This window comes from Sus scrofa, chromosome 8 (assembly GCF_000003025.6).
Source record: "Sus scrofa isolate TJ Tabasco breed Duroc chromosome 8, Sscrofa11.1, whole genome shotgun sequence".
NCBI classification, from domain to species: domain Eukaryota; kingdom Metazoa; phylum Chordata; class Mammalia; order Artiodactyla; family Suidae; genus Sus; species Sus scrofa.
Window position 1 is genome coordinate 121105039 of NC_010450.4, and position 25739 is coordinate 121130777.

At 38.4% G+C, this 25739-nt stretch overlaps 1 protein-coding gene across 1 annotated transcript in view; it reads right to left on the bottom strand.

Moving 5' to 3' along the window:
• C8H4orf17 (chromosome 8 C4orf17 homolog) overlaps nt 1-25739 on the bottom strand; it is a 348243-nt gene that overhangs the window by 186583 nt on the left and 135921 nt on the right. The gene's annotated exons all lie outside the window — the stretch shown is intronic.

Genomic DNA, 25739 nt, shown 5'->3' on the forward strand with positions numbered 1-25739 from the left:
TGAGAAAAGATATTTCTTTTGACTTCTTGCACTTTTTATATCTTTGCCAACCTTAGTCATTGAAGCCTTCATCACTAAGAAGGTCCTGATGATACTTGTCCCCCAGTATACATGTGATGGCCTATGGTGCTTGAAGTCCTCTACCTGTATCCACTGTCTGTATATTCCTTTTTATAAAATATAGCAAAACCCCAGAGGAAAAACTACTGTCTGTGCAAGGATACACTTAGATTTGTAAGTGGAGAAGGCACAGAACTTCTAAATGTAGGGAATTTTTATGTAAATGTCACACATTTTTAAGGTGAAGGGAAATGGGTTTTTGTGTGTGTATGTGTGTGGTTTTGTCTGGCCACTCCACAGTTGTGGGCTGTGCCATAGCTGTGGCAATGCTGGATCCTTAACCCACTGCGCCACACGGGAACTTCCAGAGAAATGTTTTATTGCTTTCATACTGTTTGCAGTATAAAATAAAAGCAATTTAATGTATGATGGTATGAGCCTCATGATAAATGTGAGGTTCAAATATTAAATCTGAAAACTGAACTATTCTTAGACCCATAGTCCAAAAGTCTATATTTACTCAAGAAGGTACTTTATTGGTTAAATGATTTGTTAATTATTACAATTAACTGAAAGTTCATTACAAAGTAATTAAAAAGTAATACAGTGGCTTGAAGTCTAGGGGTGGGAATGAAGCAGCTGTGGACATGGCATGCAAAACAGGTAACTGAGAAATGAAACATACATCCAAAGCAATAGATTTTCTAAGTAGCTATATATACATATACAGATGTACATTTTTGCAAAAATATTTTCAATCTAGAACTTTTCTATTAACTATTATGTCTTAAGTCCATAGCTCTAGAATCAGTTTCATTTTTTTTTTTTTTGAATATGTGAAAGTCTAAGGTGGAGTTCCCATTGTGGCTCAGCGGTAATGAACCCAACTAGTATCTATGAGGACGATCCCTGGCCTCACTCAGTGGGTTGAGGATCCAGTGTTGCCATGAGCTGTGGTGTAGGTTGCAGATGCAGCTCGGATCCCACATTGCTGTAGCTGTGGTGTGACACGGCCAACAGCTGCAGCTCCAATTTGACCCATAGTCTGGGAATTTCCATATGCTGCAGGCAAGCCCTAAAAAATTAATATTGTAAAAATGGCCATACTATCCAAAGTAATCTACAGATTCAATGCAACTCCCATCAAATTACTCAAGACATTTTTCACAGAACTAGAACAAACAATCGAAAAATTTATATAGAACCATAAAAGATGCAAAATTGCCAAAACAAACCTGGGGCGGGGGGTGGGGGGGGACAAACAAACAAATCAGTAGGCATAACTCTCCCAGACTTCAGACAATATTACAAAGCTACAGTAATCAAGATAGTGTGATACTGGTACAAAAACACATAGAGACCAATGAAATAGAATAGAGTCCAGAAATAAACCCAGACACATATGGCCAATTAATCTTTGACAAAGGAGGCAAGAATATAAAGTGAGAAAAAGACAGTCTCTTCAGCAAGTGGTGCTGGGACAACGGGATAGCTGCATGTAAATCATTGAAACTGGAACACACACTCACACCATGCACAAAAATAAACTCAAAGTGGCTTAAAGATTTAAACAGAAGAAAGGACACTGTAAAACTCCTAGAAGAGACCATAGGTAAAACATTCTCTGACATCAACTGTACAAATGTTTTCTTAGGTCAGTCTCCCAAAGCAATAGAAATAAAAACAAAAAATAAACGAATGGGACCTAATGAAACTTAGAAGCTTTTGCACAGCAAAAGAAACCATAAAAAAAAAGACAACCTATGGAATGGGGAGAAAATGTTTTCAAATGATGCAACCAACAAGGGCTTAATCTCCAAAATATACAAACAACTCATTAACTCAACAGCAAAAAATAAAAAAATAAAACCAACCCAATTGAAAAATCGGCGGGAGACCCAAACAGACATTTCTCCAAAGTAGACATGTGGATGGACAACAGGCACATGAAAAAAATGCTCAACATCACTGATTATTAGAGAAATGCAAATCAAAACTACAATGGGATACCACCTCACACTGGTCAGAATGGCCATCATTAGTAATTCCACAAATAATAAATGCTGGAGAGAGTGTGGAGAAAAGGAAACCCTCCTATTCTCTTGGTGAGGATGTAAATTGGTAAAACCACTATGGAAAACAGGGGGGTGCCTCAGAAACTAAATATAGAACTGCCATATGACCCAGCAATCCCACTCCTGGGCATCTATCCGGACAAAACTTTCATTGCAGTACTATTCACAAGAGCTGAGACATGGAAACAATCTAAGTATCCACTGATAGATTAATGGATTAAGAAGATGTGGTACATATACATAATGGAATACAATCAGCCTGGAAAAAGAACAAAACAATGCCATTTGCAGCAACATGGATGGAACTAGAGACTCTGATACTAAGTGAAGTAAGTCGGGAAGAGAAAGACGAATAACATATGATATCATCATTTATACATGGAATCTAAAATATGGCACAAATGAGTTTATCTACAGAAAAGAAACAAACTCATGGACATAGAGAATAGACTTGTGGTTGCCAAGAGGGAGAGGGATGGACTGGGTGTTTGGGGTTAGTAGATGCAAACTATTGCATTTGGAGTGGATAAGCAATGAAATCCTGCTGTATAGGACAGGGAACTTTTTTTTTTTTTTTGTCTTTTTGCCTTTTCTAGGGCCACACCCGTGGCATATGGAGGTTCCCAGGCTAGGGGTCTAATCGGAGATGTGGCCACCAGCCTATGCGAGGGCCACAGCAACGTGGGATCCGAGCCACATCTGCAACCTACACCACAGCTCACAGCAATGCCAGATCCTTAACCCACTGAGCAAGGCCAGGGATCCAACCCACGACCTCATGATTCCTAGTCAGATTCGTTAACCACTGAGCCACGACGGGAACTCCCAGGACGGGGAACTATATCTAATCACTTGTGATGGAATATGATGGTGGATAATGTCAGAAAAAGAACATATATATATATATATATATATATATATGTATAACTGGGTGACTTTGCTGTACAGCAGAAACTGACAGAACATTGTAAATCAACAATAATTCAGAAAAATTTTTAAATAAACAAAATTTTTAAAGAAAATAATTGAATCTCCCATAGTCCCTTGCAAACAAATTATAAAGTGAAAAAGTATGATTTAAATTTTGACAATCACATACACTTAGGAAAAAACATGCTAGAAAAATGCATTTTGTCAAAAGAGACAGGAAATGGAGCATCTATTCTGTTAGTATGGATCATAGCAAGAGCAGAAACATTCTGGAGGCAGAGTCAGGAGCTCTCCTGGCAGCTCCCTGATCCATTCAAGGAAACAGCTTTCTTGGTAAGTCAGGTCTGACATTTTTTTTTTTTTTTTTTGGAAGCTCAGCCTAGAGTCTTTTTGCTCAACCAACTCAGTGAATCTGTAATCCACCTACTTCCCTCAAGAAAACTCTTCGGTGTAAACTAGCTTGAGTGGATTCTGTTGCCTACAGTGATGAAGATTTTGACAAGCATGAGGTGTTAGCTGAATCCCTGGGCATAGATAGTATTGTCCAGGGAGGGAGTATAGGACTTTACGAGAATACGTCAGAAAGGGAAAATGAAGAAGAATTTCCGTCAGGGAGACGGTATCAGCTAACAGCCACAGGCAGAAGTGTTTGCACTACTGTCTATGGAACCATGAGCAAAGCAGCTTAATGAGAATTAGGAGATATGACTGAACAGGAAGTGCAATGACAGACTGTAGAGAGACCTTCGATGTTGGGCTTTGGCTTCTTTCCTACAGAAATAGAGCCACTGAAGGTTTAGTAAGTGGGCCAATCCAGGATTAATTAGTAGTGGTATGTAGAATAGGGACTAACTAGCAGAGAGTTTCACTGGGACGTGAATTAGATGAATCGCAAGAGATGGATGTGAGAAACTCCATAAAAGAAGGATCATCGATATTGGTGTCTGTTGTGAGAAAGAAAAGCCAAAGCTGACCAAAGGTCAGGAAATCAGAGGACAGGTGAAGACGAATAATCCTATTGACATATATAGTGTGGCCCAAAAAGGGTTTTAAAAAGATAAGAAATGGGCCATGTCTTAGAAACATGGGCTTTGGAGGTTTCAGAGGCATTCAAAAGATGACCAGTAAGTAGACACTGACTTGAGGTTCAAGATGCCATGGGACATGAGGTAATAATAAAAAGGATGAAAATAAAGATGATTTCCAAGAACAGAGGGCTGTTGTTAGGGCACGTTTTCATCTTTGAAATGGAAGAAAGAAGTTATGTGGAAGGAGAGAGACAGTGCAGCCAGAGGAGATAGACACAATGAGGGGACACTGGTAATGACGGTAAGAGAACTAAGGAAAGATCTCCATTTTACCTCTGGACGTGTAAGTTCTAGTGAAGACAGGAGAGTGGGAGAGGCAAACAGCATAAGCAAAGAAGCTCAAGAGTCAAGCTGTAACAAAAAAAAAAAAAAGGCAAGGATGGAAAAGTTTACAGTGTTGGACTAAAATAGCAGTAGCAACTGGCTTGAGAGGAAATTCTTTTAGGGGGATAAACGAACATGTCAGTGGACAGTAGAGAAGAAATGATGAAAACAAATTTAAAGAGAAATAATACATTAAATTGCCACAGAAGAGACAGAAGATGAATACAACACACAAGAGAGATAGAAGCTAACCTCAGTTTTCTCATCTATAAAATGGAGATAACAAAAGCATCTATCTATGAGATTGTTGTGATAATTGAATGAGAGTTCGTGTAACACATATTCTCACTCCCAGCAGTTCTTCATCCCATTACAAATAATAACCCATTGTCTAAACACCAGTATATATTCTCAAACCACTTTTACCTGCTGCTTCTACTATAGGGCTTAGGAAAACTACACACTTGCTTTCCCAGCCTTTCTTGCATCCAGGAGTCGCCATATGACACAATTCTTGCCAAGTGAGAAGTAAAAATATTCCGATGGAGCTTTCAAGTATGAGAGTGCCCATCTTTTGATGAAGGAAATGAGCATGGTTTGCACTATCTCTTTTTATTTTCCTTCCCCCATTTTTTCCCTCCCCAGTTCTGTCTGCCTGAAAAGCAGTTGTAAAACCTGGAGCTGGGGCAGCCATCTCGGAACCACTGATAGCAATCACAGGAAAACTAAGGGAATTTCAGAAACATTGGTCTTCATATCACCATGATACTGAACACATGCAGAAAAATACCTACCTCCAAATTCTGATTTTCTGATAAGAAAATAACCCTTAAATATTTAGTCCACTCTGAGTCAAGTTTTCAGTTATCTGCCCTTGAGTCCATTTCTAATTACTACTTCTTAGGGTCACTTTAGACTTCCTCATCTCCACACTAACATTTGAAATGGGAGCCCACAACCTAGCCCACTCTTCCTCCCTTATGTAAGTCTGTCAAACATAAAATGCCACTGGACACTCACTGCCATGGCACACTGCCTGCCCATAGTAAGCTACCGATAAATAATTGCTGCTATTATTACTATTGATGACCTCCTCCTCTGACTCCTAAACAGAGAAGCATTCATGTGTTGCCCAACATATAATCTTTAATATTACGTTTAACTTAAAGACTATGTTAACCTTTAACATATACTATGTTCAATATTTACCTTTTAGTTAAATCTCTTATCATTACTAAATACCTTTTCAAGGGCTGTGTCTTAAGATGCCAAGACCTAATCTTGTATTTATCTAATTCCCCCAGTACCTAACATACTGTAAAACACTTAGTAGGGAAGCGGTGAATGTTCATTTGCAACTTAATCTTTGCCAATTTAGATATTTACAATCAGCAATAAATCACCTTAGTGTGGAATAGTCAAATTTCATCATGCTCATGCACTGAGTGTAAAGTTCAAACCCATGAATGAACATTGCTGCCTACCTGAGGGTCTACATTTCCATTCAATTTTGTGGTTCTCCTCACGTCATTAAAGATACAATAATTAGTAACCCCCCCCAAATTTTACTTCCTCTAAAACGGTTCCCAAAAGGAATGACATTTCTTTCTAGTTTGGTAAGTGAGAAAAACAAGAATACATCTAATTAAGTGATAGTTAAATGGAAAATTATTATTACATAAAGAAAGAATGATATAGCTTTGAAAGTGATTTCATTATTTGGCATGAAGTAGTCCATCATCTGGGTGATTGAAAAATTAAGAAATAAGAAAAAATAGCTCATGAAACAGAGAATGTTCTGACAAATGCCAAAATTAAACATTAAATGAGGAGTAAATCACTGAATCTGCAAGAAGTCACTTAACATATTCAGTTATTTACTTGTATTTGGGAAGGGGGAAATTTATATAATAGACTTCCAACTTTTGAAGATTTATAATACTGTGGGACCTAGCTGTTGTGAATATGTAATGTACACACTTACAGAAGGAGGAATTTCTGCTCTCTCTGGGAGAGCAGGTATCTTAGGGCTTCCTACACAGGCTAAGAAACAACGAGGAGGGAGGAAAGAACTACAGTGCTCCCCGCTGGTGCAAAAAGTCATGACTGTGACAATTCCCCCTTTCCCTCCACCCAGGCTTCTAGGCAGGGGATGGGGGGTTATTGTTGCAGTGGCAACCATTAGTAATCTCTAGCAGAAAAGGACTTCTGCCCCAATTGCTAATGGAGTCCCTAGTGTCTCTCTGCTCCATTTTTCAGAACTATAAAAATTGTTGGTTAAACACTCTACTTAAAACTCCTTTATATAAACATCAGAAGTAGAAATAAATAATGTTAACATTTAGCCAGTATATTGGACTTTAAAATTAGGTTAGATGCTCTATTCTTGTATGATGATTTTTTCTATTTTAAACTAAACTTTCCATTTTTAAAAACGTTTAGCAAGTAGTAGTCTATTGTCAGTTTCTTCTATGTCTTCCTGCAAGTCAAAATTATACCCCAAGTGACTTTCCCATCTCTACACACCTGTCTCCTTCACGCTTCATGTCACTCAAAAAGTTCCCCAAATCCCTCTCCTCTCTCCTGTCCTTATTAACTGAAAGTGATCCCCTTCTAAACATCTCTCTTGAGTACCATAAACATTTTCTCTAAATTTGTAAAAATGTATTTGAAAAAATAAGCACAGTTGTAGGTGATGCATAATTACACGAAACATTTCTTCATGTGTATATTAGTTTTCTATTGCTGTGTAACAAATTGCCACAAAATGAGCAGCTTGAAAGAATATCCATTATTATCTCATGGTTTCTTTAGGTCAAAAGTCTGGGCATGACTAAATTATTTCCTCTGCTCAGGATCTCTTGAAATTGAAATCAAGGTGTTGGCCAAGCTATATTCCTTTCTGGAGTTTGGGATCCTCTTATAATTTCACATGGTTCTAGGCCAAATTCAGTTCCCTGTGGTTGGAGGACTAAGGATTTTATTCTCTTGCTGGCTGTAGGCTGGGAACAATCTCAATGTGGCTCCTTCTGTGTGCCCTCTCATGCTTCCAACCTCCAAACTTCCAATCCCCTTCCAGTCTTATATAATGTAACATAATTATGGGAGTGACTATCCCATCACCATTTGCCAGATAACATTACCTAACCAAGGAAGTGACTAGCCAAGCAGTTTCCATTTACACTTAAGTGTAGGAGGCTATACAAAGTGTGTCCACCAGGCGGGCAGTATTTTTGGACATCTTAGAATTCTCTACCACAAGACAATAGGACTCAGAATTAGAAACTCAATGTCAAGTTCTCATAAATTATTAAAGACCGTAGTTGACAGAAATTCAATTACTGTGCCTCTCTTTAAGACTTTCAGAATATTGGATAAATCAACTTTTACTATGGGGCATATTGATTTAAACAGTTTGGGTAACAATGTATTCCCACATAGAAGTTATTGGCTAGGTCTATAACCAAATATTTCCAAAGAAATGGAGAAAACATAGATGTCCTGGGTGTTGAAAACAGGATCATAGAACTAATAGAAGCATGGGGCAAAGAAGATAGAGGAGAAAATATGCATGATATATCAGGATATATTGCTTTGAATCTTTGCCTTCTCATGAGATTCAAATAAAGTGGGAGGTTGACATCAATAATTTTATGAAAGTATTTAAAAATCAAATTCTGAGCATGATGGAAAAAATTAAATTTTGGTAGAAAGGCAAAGTCACAAAGAAAATATTATATAAGGGAAAATATCTGCAACGCGTATAACTGACAATGTATACCTCATATCCAAATGTCATTTTATTTTTTAAAAAAGACAAACAGCTATAGGAAAACGGGCAATAAGGTTATACTACTGATAAAAATGTGAACTGTTTCTGAAAAGCAATTGGTAATGTTTATTAAAATTTAAAAGCATACCTATCCTTTCCCCAGGAGTTTTATACTTGGAAACCACCCGCTAGAAATAAGAACAGCTGGTTGTTACGATATAAAGACAAGGTATTTATTGCAGGCTTGTTTGTAGAAGAAAAAAAAAATCTTAAACAGTTTAACTGGCAGAATAAGGAATGATAAAACCCTATTTTAAATGTTCAGTGTATATTTAAAAGACCTTATATCTTTTTTTCTTTCTTTTTTTTTTTTTTTTTTTTTTTTAGTTTTTAGGACTGCACCCACAGCATATGAAGTTCCCAGGCTAGGGGTAGAATAGGAGCTACAGTTGCCAGCCTACATCACAGCCACAGCAACATGGGATCCGAGCCGCATCTGCGACCTATTCCACAGCTCATGGCAATGCCAGATCCCCTATCCACTGAGTGAGGCCAGGGTTCAAAACCACATCCTCATGGATACTAGTCAGATTTGTTTCCGCTGCACCACAGCAGAAACTCCCAACAACCCCTTATTTCTTTTTTTTTAAGAGGGATGAATATGGTGCAAATTGCATGTAAAAACCAGAGTACAAAGTAATGTGTATTGCATGATCCAATTCTTGTGAAAGACCAAAACGAACCAAAAATATATTCCCACTTATTAGTATACAGGTTCAAATGAGCACAGAGAAAGCTGTGGAGATGTATAAACATACTGTTTACCTCAGAAACCTGGGACTGAAGAGAGTTGGAGAACAAAGTTGACTTCTTAATTGCAACTGTCTGCTTCTACTTGTTACAATGAGATTTATGACCTTATTACCTATAAAGAAGCTATAAAGAAAGCAAATGAAGACATCAACCTCTAAAAAACATATGTAATTGTGAAATACCATTGAAGTTACTGTGATTTTTGTTTCTATTTAAGAAAAAAATCCTCTGGCCAAATAATTGTCAAAATAACATAAACTGGTTTTAGATGTCTCTAAAGCCCTAAGAAAATTTGCAAACTCTTTGTCCATTTTGCATATTACTCATAGAGTCATAAACATGTTTTTCATAGATCACTGAGGAACTAAGGCAGATATATAAAGCTAGACCTAAGAAAATTTCCACAGACCTTAAATAAATGTTTAGAGCTTTTAAACATGTGATTATATGGTCTAATATTAGTTTTAGTCACATGAGAGTAATGTAAACAAACTTTCTGGAGTTACCTGCATAGTTCTGGATTCTGCCTTTTTCTCTCAAGAGGCTTATATTTGGATCTTAAATTGCCCTCTTGGACCTCACAATGGTGGCATTTGGGTATGTAACTTCTACACGGGAAACTGGAAAATTCTGCTCTGAAAAATCTGACCAGCCCCAAAAGAAAAGACCTAAACATACCGACACTGTGTATTCCCTAACAATAAAACTCAGAGATAATTCCATAGCAAGTCCCACAGTCAATAAAAGCCATCCATGTGTTCAGGGCTTCCCAGCAGCTTGCTGGTGCCCCATCCTTCAACAGAAGCAGATAACCAAGAACCACCAGACATCTGAGGTGATCCTAGCTTTTCAATATGAGAGAAAACAAAGCAAACAAAGAAGTTGGAAGAAATAATCCATGAAATGAAAAAAAAAGTAAAAATATTCAAAAAAGCTATTATTAATATCTGGAAAGAGACAAGATATGGTATATATTAAATAAGAACAAGCTGTAATTTTTTAAAAAATAGCTCTTGGTAATTAAAAAGTATCACAGCAGGAAAGGAGATCCAATGAAAACATAAAAGATCCCCTTAGTGCACTTTTTCTCAGGAGGCCACTTGACGAAGTTCCCCTAAGGTGATAAATGAATGCAAGAGAACACATGGGGGTCTAGGAAGCAGATGTTCTCACCCTGGAGAGAGGGAAAGGATTCCCCAGGACAAGGCAAAGAAGCTCAAGGATAGCAGGTGCAAAGCCCTCCAGCCCATACTCAAGCAACCCGAAGACTCCAGGAGGAAATGTGTCTGGGAATAAATTTCCAGTACTGTGTCGGTTCCAGCTTAAAAACATGCTGTGTCTTGAGCAATTTAGATGGAAGTAAAGTTGACATGTTCTGGAAAACTGTGCTACAAAATTCAAAAAGTGGCTTTAGGTGTTCCCATCATGGTGCAGTGGAAACGAATCCAACTAGAAACCATGAAGTTGCAGGTTCGATCCCTGGCCTCGCTCCGTGGGTCAGGATCTGGTATTGCCATGAACTGTGATATAGGTCACAGATGCAGTTCGGATCTTGTGTTTCTGTGGCTATGGTGTAGACTGGCAGTTGTAGCTAGCCTGGGAATCTCCATATGCCACAGGTGTGGCCCTGAAAAACAAACAAAAAAGGTGACTTTAATGATGACAAAGACATTGATGGAAAACATGCAGCTCTAAAAAGGGGATAACAGTAGATTTACTGCATGGCTTTTGTGAGGATTGAATGACTTGATAAATGTAAAGCATTTAGAACAGTACTTGGAACACAGTGAGAGTGAAAAGATATTAGCTATTATCATTATCATCATCATCATCATTATCTGCAACTTTATGAAACTCTAAAGTTAGGCCTCCCAGAACACTGACTCTACCACTAGTTCTTTCACCTGGGGAAAGGTATGTAAACTCCTTAAGCCTCAGTGTTCTCATCTATAAAATGTGCATAGAAATGATACCTACCTTATAGGTTAAGTGATTGAATTAGATGAGACAACGTATACCAAAGTACCTAGCAAATTAAGAACTCCATGAATATTAGATGTTGATAGTAATCATTTGTTTTTCATGGAAAATAACACTTAAAATTTTTGAAGTGAAAACTCTCCACCATTAGAGAACTATTTTCCCTCCCTCCCTCCCTCCCTCCCTTCCTTCCTTCCTTCCTTCCTTCCTTATTTCTTTTCATCTTTTTAGGGCTATACCTGCGGCATATGGAGTTTCCCAGGCTAGGGGTCGAATAGGAGCTATGGCTGCCAGCCTACACCACAGCCAGAGAAACAAGGGATCCAAGTCACATCTGTGACCTCCACTGCAGCTCAGAGCAACACTGGATCCTTAACCCACTGAGTGAGGCCAGGGATTGAACCTGCATCCTCATTGATACTAGTTGGTTTCATTACCACTGTGTCACCATGGGAACTCTTAGAGAATTTGTTTTTAAGATATTTTCATATTGTTTCAACAATAACATTTGTATTACTTTGTATTAAAGTATTATGAACATTTGGTATTTCTACATCATCTGAGTAATTACATTTTACATCTGCCAAGTACATCATCAAAATGATTTGAAATAAGTCACCAAAATATCCGGGGAACATTCAAATTGTAGCTTGGCTCTCAGAAAGAAGACAGAAGTGTACATCTTTGAGGTTTTAGATTTTGGTTTCTCTTAGATTATTTCCCAAGACCTTCAGGAGATATGCAAACAACATTCACTCTCAATGCTCTTTGTGGCAAGGATCCAGCTCCACAGCCACAGCAACAGTGCCAAGGATTTCAACTCCATCAACATCTTTGACTTCAGTATAAAAATCAAAATGAAATGCTAATCGCACAGTTATTAATGCTTTTGAATGTGGATATTTTTCAAAATTGCTGTAGTAATTTAAAATCTTAGTTCAGAGATGTGCTTGGCGGCTACTAAATTCCCTCCTCGACACTTTCTTTTGAACCTCATCCCTCCTCATGCTTTAAATTTTTCAGACTATTTATGCACATTTGTAAAGGGTTATGATTTTTATCCTTTCTAGATAGTTTAAAAACGATATTAATCTCATCATTGCGCAAAATAATTTCACCCCTTAAAAATGGAGGATTTGTACTGAGGATGATTCCTGCCTGTTACAATCTTCTTTCGTAGGTTCTCACAGACCGTAAGTCCTCTAGGGGGAAAGGAGACAGCTGGGTCTCTTGCAGAGATGCTGATCTTTTCCTCCACAGGTTTTGGAGTCAGATCCCAGCACTGTTCATTGTTAGCTGTGTGACTGCAACAGAGATGCCAGTCCTTACTTTTCCGTTAATCTTCCAAGAGAGTTTGTGGTAATTTCTTACAATAGCAATAGAAAACTAATTGAATCCCCCTGTTGAAACATGGCCACCTAAGAGCTGTGGGTACCCACATCATCCTGTCTGACCACAGCCTCGAAACATTCTCTTAAAAAAACCATGAGATTAGATTGGATCCACCTGAATAATCTCCTCATTCAAGGTCTTTATCACATTTCAACAATCCTTTTTGCCACACTGGGCAACATATTCCTGGGTTCTGGGGGTAGACATCTTTCAGGGCCATTATCCTGCCTACCACAGGGGGTAAAACTGAACCAATCATATCCCTCTCTTTGGAGAATCTGAATTTAGAAGACGGTACTTGGATTGAAATGGTATATAGAGGTAGGCTGGGTTGCAGAGAGAAAGAGAATGAAAGAGAAAAGTAGAGAGAATGATATCCTTTGACCCTTTAGGAATTGATAGGATTACCTTTGGACATTCCCGATGTTATTCAAGGCCTCCATCTTCCAATTATGTGTCCCCTCTTGTTCCCCTGTGACCATCTAAACATCTAGCTGGCAGGGCAAGAGGTGAGAGCAGAGCACTGGCCAGACGGCATCAAACAAGATGGCCTGCCTCTATGGGGTCTGTCCCAATGTGTTTCTGGAGGTTCATAGAGCCATGTGTTCATGGAGTGATGGAAGGTCACAAGTTAGTATAATGGCTCCTAATTCACTTGAGACTTGAAAACAGGGTGGTAACGGCTATAATTCCCTCAAACCCTAGGCTTCCAGGTATGCAAAATGAATAAATAGGAAAATGTGTAAAAGAGGGCATTAAGAGACAAGAATTTGTTCAAGATTCTTTGTCCATGTTGTTGATTCCATCTCTACCTATCAATTCTAGCTCATCTTTCTAGATGTTTTAACCAAATATCTTTCTTTTAAGCCTTCCTGATTCTCTCATGTAGAAGTCACTCTTTCAATTTAGTCAACAAATATCTGACTACTCACTATGTGCCAGGCACTGGTTTCAGTACTGAGAATGCACAAATGAAAAGATGGAAGACTCTTCCTCCTTTGAATTCCACTTTGGAACTCTGCTGGCACTGACCACATCCTACCTCCTATGAGGGCTCCTGTGTTGTACGGAATTAAAAGATGATGACTCCACTGCTAATGTGCAAGCTCTTAAAAAGGAGGCACTGGATAACATTCATTATGGGATTCTTCATGGTTAGCACATATCTGCCCTACAGTAAGTGAGCACAAGAATTCAGCAACTGTTTATTAAACACCTACGGCAAACATAGTACTAATTGAGAACATAAAAGAAATTTTAAAAGACCCTGACCAAAAATTTTCAGTTGAATTTGAGAGATAGATCTCTACACCAAATACAGAGAGCAACAGAAGAAAATGGGTCCCCAGTGCCACAGGAGCAAGGCTGATGCTGAAAGCGTTGACTGTGAGGTGGAGCCAACATATCCCCATAGGGGCCCTGTGACCTGGGTCTCAAGGTTTGGGTAGGATTTAAATGGGCCAAGAGGACAGAAAGGAGAAGGGGGAACATAATGGTAAGGTCTGAACGATTGGGGGACAATATAGACACAAGCTTTTAAAGAACATGGGCCTTGTCTTGGAGAGTAGGAAGGGACAAGGTGGATGAGAAGGGTAGAGTCAGATTTTGAAGGGCCTTGAACCCCAGACTTTCTTCTTTCCTTCAGACCTTTCCAAACTGGAAGCCACTCAGAATCATAGGCATCCCCTTGCCTCTCTGGTAGCTAAAAATTTCTCAGCTCAGTCTTTTCCTAGCAATTACATAGTTAAAGCTTACAGACACAGCCATGAACTAGTCATGAAATTGTTTCCTTGGCAATTCTAGAGAAATATGTCCTAACATAAAGTTAACTTATCTGTGTGGACAGACTACATCTAATTAAACAGCTGATTGTACAGTAGAATATAAAAGACCTCCAAATGTGGATAAAAGAAAAAAATCAAACTCCTATTTTCTGAAAAGCATACATGTACTGGTTAAACTGAACAAAGGACAATAGAAATGACCCAGTGAGAGTTCTTCTCTATTCTCCAAGATTATTTAAAGTCTATCCCAAATGCCTGTTCTATAAAGATTTCTGAGGCTTTCACTCAAAATTCTACCTCCTTCTCTGCTCCCAAAGCACTAACTTACACCCATCATATAGCACTTTCCAGATGGGCTGACACATATAAGGCTTGGTTGTCTGTGTCTTTTCTTCCATAGTCTGTGAGTTGTTTTTATGGATAATCATTGTGGCTAATATTTATTGAGGGTTGTCCTATCTGTCAGCCTTCCTGATAAGTGTTTGAAAAGAATGATATCATTTGTTCATCAAACAGCCCTTTCAGGGGTATTATTATGCATCCTCTTTTTATTTTATTTTATTTTTTATTTCCCCAATACATTATTTTTTTTCCTATTATACAGCATGGTGACCCAGTTACACATACATGTATACATTCTTTCTCACATTATCATGCTCCATCATAAGAGACTAGATATAGTTCTCAATGCCACACAGCAGAATCTCATTGCTAATCCATTCCAAAGGCAATAAATTGTCTGCATCTATTAACCCTAAGCTCTTCATCCATCCCACTCCCTCCCCCTCCCCCTTGGCAACCACAAGAGTATTCTCCAAGTCCATGATTTTCTTTTCTTTGGAAAGTTTCCTTTGTGCCATATATTAGGTCCCAGATATAAGTGATATCATATGGAATTTGTCCTTCTCTTTCTGACTTACTTCACTCGGGATGAGTCTCTAGTTCCAACTATGTTGCTGAAAATGGCATTATTTTGTTCTTTTTTATGGCTGAGGAGTATTCCATTGTGTATATATATACCACATCTTCCTAATCCAATCATCTCTCAATGGACATTTGGGTTGTTTCCATGTCTTGGCTATTGTGAATATGTGGGTGCATGTGTCTTTTTTTATTATTATTACTCAAATGACTTTATCATATCTGTAGCTGTATAGTGATCATAACAATCCAATTTCACAGGATTTCCATCCCATAACCCAAGCACATCCCCCACCACCTAAACTGTCTCCTCCAGAGACCGTAAGATTTTCAACGTCTGTGAGTCACCATCTGTTCTGCAAAGCAGTTCAGTCTGTCCTTTTTTCAGACTCCACATGTCAGTGAAAGCATTTGATGTTGGTGTCTCATTGTATGGCTGACTTCACTTAGCATGATAATGTCTAGGTCCATCCATGTTGCAAAAAATGCCGGTATTTCATTCTTTTTAATGGCTGAGTAATATTCCATTGTGTATATGTACCACATCTTCTTGATCCACTCCTCTGTCGATGGACATTTAGGTTGTTTCCATATCTTGGCTATTGCAAATAGTGCTACAATGAACATCAGAGTGCATGTCAGAATAGCCATCATTAAATCCACAAATAACAAACTGGGAAATGCTGGAGGGGGTGTGGAGAAAAGAGAACGCACCTGCACTGTTGCTGGGAATGTAAACTGGTATAACCACTATGGAGAAGAGTATGGAGTTACCTTAGGAAACTATACATAGAACTACCATATGACCCAGCAATCCCACCCTTGGGCATAAATCCAGACAAAAGTTTCCTTAAAAAAAGACACTGAGTCTTGGGCACCGGATTTATGCCCAAGGGTGGGATTGCTGGGTCATACATTAGTTCTATACATAGTTTCATAAGGTAACTCCATACTCTTCTCCATAGTGGTTGTACCAGTTTACATTCCACCAACAGTGCAGGTGGGTTCCCTTTTCTCCACACCCCCTCCAGCATTTCCCAGTTTGTTATCTGCAGATTTAATGATAGCCATTCTGACAGGTGGGAGGTAGTATCTCATGGTAGTTTTGATTTGCATTTCTCTAATAATCAGGGATGTAGAGCATTTTTTTCATGTGCTTGTTGGCCATCTGTATATCTCCCTTGGAGAAATGTCTATTCAGGTCTTCTGCCCATTTTTCAGTTGGGTTGTTGGCTTTTTTGCTGTTGAGTTGTATAAGTTGTTTGTATATTTTAGAGATTAAGCCCTTGTCAGTCGCATCCTTTGAAACTATTCTCTCCCATTCTGTAAACTGTCTTTTTGATTTCTTTTTTGTTTCCTTTGCTGTGTAAAAGCTTGTCAGTTTGATTACGCCCCATTGGTTTATTTTTGTTTTTATTTCTGTTGCCTTGGGAGATCGACCTAAGAAAACATTTGTAAGGTTGATGTCAGAGAATGTTTTGCTAGGTTCTCTTCTAGGAATTTGATGGTGTCTTGTTTTATATTTAAGTCCTTAAGCCATTTTGAGTTTATTTTGGTGCATGGTGTGAGGGTGTGTTCTAGTTTCATTGATTTGCATGCAGTTGTCCAGGATTCCCAGCAATGCTTGCTGAAAAGACTGTCTTTTTCCCATTTTATGTTCTTGCCTCCTTTATCAAAGATTAATTGACCATAGGTGTCTGGATTTTTTTCTGGGTTCCCTGTTCTGTTCCATTGGTCTATACATGCATCCTCTTTTTTATAGATTAAAAAACCATGCCAAGGAAGTTAATGATTCCCAGTTCACACAGCCAGTAAGGATAGGATCTGCCTGAATCTAAAGCCATGTCATAATCACTGTCCCATACTGCCTCCTAGCACAGGTAGAGGCCATCTTTTATCCATCTCAGTCATTCCACTGAACCCGCTTGAGTGCCTGGAATGAGGAGGTGTTCAGTCAATGCTGATCAATATTGCATGGAGGAGGAATACTAGGGATGGTGAGCATCTTTGCTATGACTGATTCGTGTCTGATTTCTTTGCCATGAAGAAGAGAGTGCTCCATCTCTCTATAGAAATGTTTGATTGATAGTAGCTTTAAAATAATGAGAGATTTATATGAATGAATGATTGATATGATTAAATTGAATATCAATCCATTTAACTCAACACTGAAGTTCAAGGCTAAAAATATCTAAGAAAATTTAATGACTTAAAAATAACTATCATTAAACTGTCCTGGGTAGAAATTCAAACTCAGTGAAGAAGAGGAAGAAAAAAGGAAGAAGGAGAAGGAGGAGGAGGAGGAAGAGGAGAAGAAGGAGATGAAGGAGACAAAGGGAAAGAGAAGAGGAAGAAGGAGGAGGAGAAGAAGGAAAAGGGGAGGAGAGGAGGAGAGGGAGAAGGATAAAAAGAAAGTTTTACTCTGTAGTTTTGACTTCTTCATTCTGCATTTTTTGACTCAAATCCAATCTAGACAGCAGTCTCCACAACAAAACAGACAACAAAAAAAGTGTGTGAACTAAGTTCCAAATGAATTATACCAACAAAAACCCTTATTAGTTTTTTAATGAATTTTATTACATTTATAGGTGTACAACAATCATCCCAAACAAATTTTAAGTCATTTCCATCCCAAATCCTCAGTGCATCCCCCGACCCCTCAACCTGTCTCATTTGGAAACCACAAGTTTTTCAAAGTCTGTGAGTCAGTATCTGTTCTGCAAAGAAGTTCATTGTGTCCTTTTTCTTAGATTCCACATGTAAGTGATAGCATTTGATGTTGGTGTCTCATTGTCTGACTGACTTCACTTAGCATGGTAATTTACAGGTCCATCCATGTTGCTACAATTGCTGTTAATTCTTTCCTTTTAATGGCTGAATAATATTCCATTGTGTGAATCTACCACATCTTCTTTATCCACTCCTCTGTTGATGAACAACCTAAAAACCCTCATTAGTTATGTGGAAAGAGGGAGAAACAAGGGTGGAGCAGACATATAAAGAGTGAAGGAGGAGTTCCCATCGTGGCGCAGTGGTTAACGAATCCGACTAGGAACCATGAGGTTGAGGGTTTGGTCCCTGCCCCTGCTCAGTGGGTTAACGATCCGGCGTTGCCGTGAGCTGTGGTGTAGGTTGCAGACGCGGCTCGGATCCAGCGTTGCTGTGGCTCTGGTGTAGGCTGGTGGCTGCAGCTCCGATTCAGCCCCTAGCCTGGGAACCTCCATGTGCCGCGGGAGCGGCCCAAGAAATAGCAAAAAAAAAAAAAGAGTGAAGGAGAAAACCCTCTCTGAGAGACAGGGAAGAGAAAGAGAAGGGAAACAGGAAGACATATGGAACAATAACCATAGATTGGTGTGGCTGAGGCAAACAGTAGAGTGAGAGCCACAGGAATTGTATAAACACACATGACATCTTTTTATTGACCAAATATTGGTGATTTGACCTTCATGTACTGACTCGCAGTTGTGGTGAGAGAACCACTTAACAGGACTGTATTAGGAAATACTAGGAATTAATATCTTTGGAAGAAAAGGAAGAACTTCAACTTTACCTGAGTATCATACTATGGTTCGATTTTATCTGTTTTTTCTATATTTTTGCATTTAAGATTTCTCTTTATACACCAGTAATTATTCAGTTCATATCTATAAAGCTCTTAGTATGTTCTAGGCATCGTACAAAATGCAACCTATACAAATGTGTCTAATCACGTGGCCTTCTTATCTGGGCATGTGTGTCTCCTCTTCTTAGGAGAACACCAGTTATAGTGAATTTAGGGCCCACACTAACCCAGTGCCACCTCATATTATCTTTTAAAATTTAGGTATAGTTAATGTACAATATTATGTTAGTTTTAGGTGTGCAACATAGTGATTAAACATTTAAATGCATTATGAACGATCATCATGATAAGTGTAGTAACAATCTGTCACCATACAAAATTATGGTACTACTGACTGTATTCTTTATGCTGTATTTTATATACCTACCAATGGTTTTTATTTGTTTGGTTTGTTGGTTTTTTATTTTTGCTTTTTAGGACCTCACGCACAGCATATGGAAGTTCACAGGCTAGGGGTCAAATCCGAGCCACAGCTGCTGGCCTACACCACAGCCACAGAAATGCAGGATCCCAGCCATGTCTCTAACCTATACCACAGCTCACGGCAACACTGGATCCTTAACCCACTGAGCAAGGCCAGGGATCAAACCCACATCTTCATGGATACTAGTCAGGTTCATAACTCGCTGAGCCACAATGGGAACTCCCCTGCAACATTATTTTACTTTAACAAAAATTGCATTGGCAAAGACTCTATTTCTGAAAAAGGTCAATTCTGAAATTCCAAGTAGATATCAATTTAGATAGGACACTCTTCAACATAATATAGCACTTCCTGCCACTCCAAATCCACATTAATCCCCTGTCCCATGTGCAAATGCAATTACCCTATCCCAATAGCCTCCAAAGTCTTGACCTATTTCAGTTAATTCTAAATTCTAAATCACATCTAAATACCTTCAACTCAAAAAGTTCCAAATCTTATCATCTATATTGGGTATGAGTCAGAATCTGGGTCTGATTCATCCAGGGGCAAAATCCCTCCCAATCCATGGATCTGTGAAACCAGAAAATGAGTTATCTGCTTCCAAAGTATAATGGTGGAATAGATGTAGTCTAGACATTTCCATTCCAAAAGGGAGAGAATGGAGGGAATAAAGGAATTTCTGGCCCAAAGAAAGTTCACAACTCAGCAGGGCAAGTTCTACTAGGTTTTGAAGCCTGAGAATAATTTTCTATGGCTCATTCCACCCTGTGGGCCTTCTCTCTGGCTTCTGCATCCACAGCTCTACCCTCAGAGTCATTTTTCCTTTTTTCTTAAAAGGTAGCACATGGGTTGTAGCTGAGAAATTCTATCAGCCCTTTTCCTACCTGTAGAATCCCAGAAGTCTGACAGCCTTCCTTCATTTCATCCTGTTTCCAGATTTTTCAGTCCAAGCAGGCAGTGTTTCCACTTATAAAATGTTCTCAAAAATCTTGACAGTTATCTTGTGTTTGTCACGAGGATCCATACATAGCATTATACAGATACTTCTTGGAAAGACTCATTTCTATTCCTGGCTTCTGCTGAGATAGTTGATTAGATACATGAATAACACACCTGATCTCTTCAGCAGATGTGTTCAGCCATGCCCTTTGCCCTGTTTCAGATCTGCACTATCTAGATTATCAAGTGCTGGCTCCTTTTTGTTTAACAGTTCCCTCTTCAGTTTATCTTTTTTTTTCTTCTATATACTCTAGGCAGCAAGGAAAAACCAGGGCACATCTTCTACACTCTGCTTAGAAATTTCAGCTAAACATCCAAGTCCACCATTTATGAGTTCTACTCTCCAAAGAACATGAGAACACAATTTGGACAAGTTTTCTGCCACTTGATAATAAGAATCCCCTTTCCTCCAGTGTCCGAGACATATTTCTCATTTCCTTCTGAGACCTCACCAGAAGCACCTTTGATATTTGTATTTCTATTCTGATTATGAGAAGGTATGTATTCAAAGATAATAGAAGCTTTCTCTTCACATCCTTCAGAGGTCCTCACTGGAATCACCTTTTAATATCTATATTTCTACCAGTGGTCTCTTCAAAGCAATCTAGACTTTTTCTATCTTGTGCCTCAAAATGCTTCCATCCCTACTTATTATCAATCCAAAGCTACTACCACATTTTTAGGTATTTGTTACAGGAGCACCCCACTTATCCATATAAAAATCTGTATTACTTTCTTTGGGTGGCTGTAATAAATTACTATAGACTGAGTAACTTAAAACAACAGAAATTTGTTCTTTCACAGTTCTAGAGGTTAGAAATCCAAAATCAAGGGGTCAGCAGAGCTGATGACTTCTAGAGACTTGAGTGAAAATCTATGTGTTCCTGCCCCTCTCCTAGATTCTGGTGGTTGACAATAATCCTTGGCATTCCTTGGATTATAGTTAGATTGTTTCAATCAACATCTGTTTCCATACCTGTGTGCACATCCCTGTGTGTCTTCTCTTCTTATGAGAACACAAATCATACTGGATTTAGGGCCCATCCTAGTCCAGTGTGACCTCATCTTAACTCTATACCTGCACAAATCCTTATCTTAGTCTGTTCAGGCTTCCATAACAAAAATAGCACACACTGCCTATTTTAAACAGATTCAGTGTCTGGTGAGGGTCCACTTCCTGGTTCACAGATGACCAGTTTCTCACTGTGTCCTCACAACAGAAGCAGTGAGGGGATTCTCTGCCTTTTTTATAAGGGTGCTAATCCCATTCATGAGGGCTCCACCTGGAGTTCCCGTCGTGGCGCAGTGGTTAACGAATCCGACTAGGAACCATGAGGTTGCGGGTTCTATCCCTGCCCTTGCTCAGTGGGTTAACGATCCGGCGTTGCCGTGAGCTGTGGTGTAGGTTGCAGACGCGGCTCGGATCCTGTGTTGCTGTGGCTCTGGCGTAGGCCAGTGGCTACAGCTCCGATTCAACCCCTAGCCTGGGAACCTCCATATGCCGCGGGAGCAGCCCAAGAAATAGTAACAACAACAACAACAACAACAACAACAACAACAACAAAAAATGAGGGCTCCACCATCATACCTAGTCACCTCCCAGAACCCCACCTTAAATACCAACATATTGGGGATTGGTTCTCAGCAGGAGGATTTTGAAGAGACTCAAAGCATTCAGTCTATAGAAATCCTGTTTCCAAATAAGGTCACATGATCATTTTAATGTGATTCCAAATCAACACAAAACACATGATTGGCCCAGTAATTGTTAGAACTTTGGCAAATCATTGATGGCTTACAACAGCTGGTCCTGATTCTGAAATATGCTGAGAATATTTAAGATTTATTTCATTAAGGATTAAATGAAATATTTTCAGAGTTTTAAATAGAGAGCATGGCTTACCACTACTCACCTACCATTCAAGAAATTATAGCTATTAATAACAGAAGTAAAAAATACTGTGTAAAGAACCTACATACATCACCGCATGTGATGCCCACAACACTGAGAGGTAATACTTTGTTATGTTAGAGGAGGGAAAATATAGACTTGGATATATAAAGAATTGGCCAAATTAATGAAGCTCTTAAGCAGAGCAGCCAGAATTGAAACCTAAGTCTGATGACAAAAAGGATAATGCTTTTCTACTATACCGGATGGTCTCTAAAACATTAACATATATAAGTTACTTAAAACCTTAATTAGCTATCATTATTATCACTACCATCATTGTCATCACTACTGTGCAGTCAAGGGGGATGAAAAATATAGGGACCAAGTTCTCAACGGCAACGCTGAACAAGGGAATAAATTTTTTTTTTTTTTTTGGCTTTTCATCTTTTGTAGGGCTGCACTCGCAGCATATGGAGGTTCCCAGGCTAGGGGTCTAATCACCATATCAATGCCAGATCCGAGCTGCATCTGTGACCTACACCACAGCCCAGGGCAACGCCAGATCCTTAACCTACTGAGCAAGGCCAGGGATCGAACCCACATCATCATGGTTCCTAGTCGGATTCGTTAACCACTGCGCCATGATGGGAACTCCTAAATTTTTAAACATTGTTAAATTCTCAGTCTATAGTTTACTATGCACACTTAAATACAATAACATCTATGAAATTTGGAATTGACCATTCTAGGAGATTTGCATTTTCATATGAATATCTGAATAATCTTATCATTCACTTTAATAGATATATATATTACACCTATATATCTATATCTATATCTATATATACCTTATGACTCAGAAATTTCACTTCTAGGAACTTACCCAAAATAAAGAGTACAACAGCCACCAAAAGATACATACAAGTAGCTTCACAGCAACTTCAATTACAATAACAAAAGCTAGAAACAACATAAATATCCCAAAATAGTAGAAGGGACAAATAAGTTGTAATATAGTTCTAGAACTGAATACTACAGTGAAATGAGAAATAATGAACAATTACTTTTTGCAGCAACATGGGCAGATCTCATAGATATGTTATTATGTAGTTACACACAAATGTAAATAATCTGTGCTTGTGCTTTAATAAAGTTCAAAAACAGGCAAAATTATGCCATGATGTTAACGTTAGAACATCATGTTAATGTTAGAACAGTGCTTACCTTCGAAGTGATTGACTGGCTGAAAAGATGAGGGAGTCCTCTGAGATATTGGAAGTATTCTATATTTTTATTTGAAAGAGGGTTACATAGATATATAAATAGGTAAAAATTCATTCAAGCTATATACATAAGACTTAAGTATTTTACTGTATATATGTTTTTTTTAAAAGCTCATATCTTTTGTTTCAGCAATCCCATTTCTAGGAATCTATTCCATGCAAATCACTCAAGACACAATATTTTGTATATGAATGTTCATTTGTTAAATATCAAAAATTAGAAATACCCTAAATGTACAACAAAATCATATGTTTAAATTGTGGAAGAAATGTAATTATGGATGAAATACAATAAAGCCACTAAAAGCTGTGTTTCAGGAGAATATTTAATAACATAGGAAATAGTCACAATGTAATTTTAGATTTTTAAAATGCAAAATACAAAATTATATATATAGTCAACTTTGAAAAAATAAAATTTATATGTGTAGAAAAAGTTCTAAAATATTTATAGTGATTATTAGATGATGTGATTATAAGAATTTTTACTTTTTCCTTTATGCTTCTTATATTTTCTACATTTTCTAAAATAACTATATGTCACAAGAAAAAATATTACTTTAATAAAGAGATATGATTAATACTTGTCTAAAGGTTATTTATCACACTGAAGATGATGGCTTAGGAAGGGGAAATATAAAAGAACAATTCCAAGGTAAACATTTTGTTTGTAATCTCCTTAAGTTGGAAGGCAGACCTTAGCTGAGATTTAGGTCCAAGACTTAATGACAGAAGTACTGGAGCTCCAGAGAAGGCTGAATTCTCAGGCTCAGCAAGTCTTTGCCGAAGTAGGAATGTGGGTGGGAATTCTTAATGGCCAAGAAGAGGAGAATGAAACTTTAAAAAAAAAGAGAGAGAGAGAGAGAAAAGTTACAGTCAAACACAATGGAAAAAATCCAGAGAATGTTTAGGCAAGAAGTCAAAGGAAAAGAGAGTTTCAAGGAGTGATCAGTCCTATTAAACTGTCAGTTGACAGCTGAAAAATTGCCTTTGGTTTTAGTGAAATGGAGAGTGCTTGAAAAATTCAATAATGGCTGTTTGGGGTGTGTGGATTAGGGGTATAAAACAGAATGGCATGTGTGAAGGAGTGAGACGAAGGTGGGTAAAAGGAAAAACTGGGCGTAAACTGTCATTTCTTAAATTATGTTTTTTCTTAAATGATATGATCATGGTTTATTGCTGGCTTTACAGTCACTGCCAGATACCTCCTGAGTCATTGTCGAAACTTCCCGAGGCTACAAACTCCAAATTACAAAGTCAAATTATACATTGACACCTTTTGCTCAAATTATAAAGTTAAAATTCAAATTATTCAAAAGTCAACCCACCATTGAGTCAAATGCTACACTACAATTAGAATTTCTCAAGGCTAATCAATAGAGGCCCAAATTAGTAGTGCCTGGCTTAGAGTCTTAGGGCCATATACATATCTATCTGACTCTCAGTGGTAAGTGGAACGAGATTTAGGATGATAGGAGGTTTGTTTCTGGTTGGTTGGTTGGTTTTATCTTTTTAGGGCCACACCTGCGTCATATGGAGGTTCCCAGGCTAGGGGTAGAATTGAGCTGTAGCTACTGACCTACACCACAGTCACAGCCACACAGGATCTGAGCCACATCTGCAACCTACACCACAGCTCAGGGTAACACCTGATCCTTACCCACTGAACAGGGTCAGGGATTGAACATGTGTCCGCATGGATGCTAGTCATATTCATTTCCACTGGGCCACGACACAGGAACTCCTGGTTTTCTTTTCAATGGGAGAGTATGTTAAAAAGCTGACAATTCATGTGGAGAAAAAGAATCAATAACAATAAGTTTCCTAAGCAGAGATAGGTGATGGGGAAGGAAGACAGAATGACTGTAAGTACATGTACATGACTAGTAATAGACATCTAAGGGTTCCCCTCAGATAATTTTTATTTTAATTCATTTAGTCAATATTTAACTGAGTTCCTACTAGGTATCAGGCACAATTCCAGATACCTGGAATAGAAAAAAAAAAAAAATAAGAGATTCAAAGTCTCCATTCTCCTAGAAATTGTGTTCTACAGGAGGGATTTAGACATTAAAGACTAACAAATTTGGGAAACATTTTGGAGTTAGAGCTGGCAGAGCTTTAAATGGATTGGGTATGAAGAGCAAAGGGTTTTTGCACAGAAAAACTGGGTGAATTTTCTGCGTACTGTAAGCTTTTCTCCTGAGGGAAAGAGAGATGGAGGAAAATGGGGAAGGTAATGGTCAGGTGTTTGACATACATATTGAAAGACTGCCAGTTATTTCAGGAAACTGGACAACAAGTTGTCTAGGAAACTGCTGGATTGCCAGGCAATGCTGAGACCTCATTTGTCTTCGTGATCAAGAATTTACAGT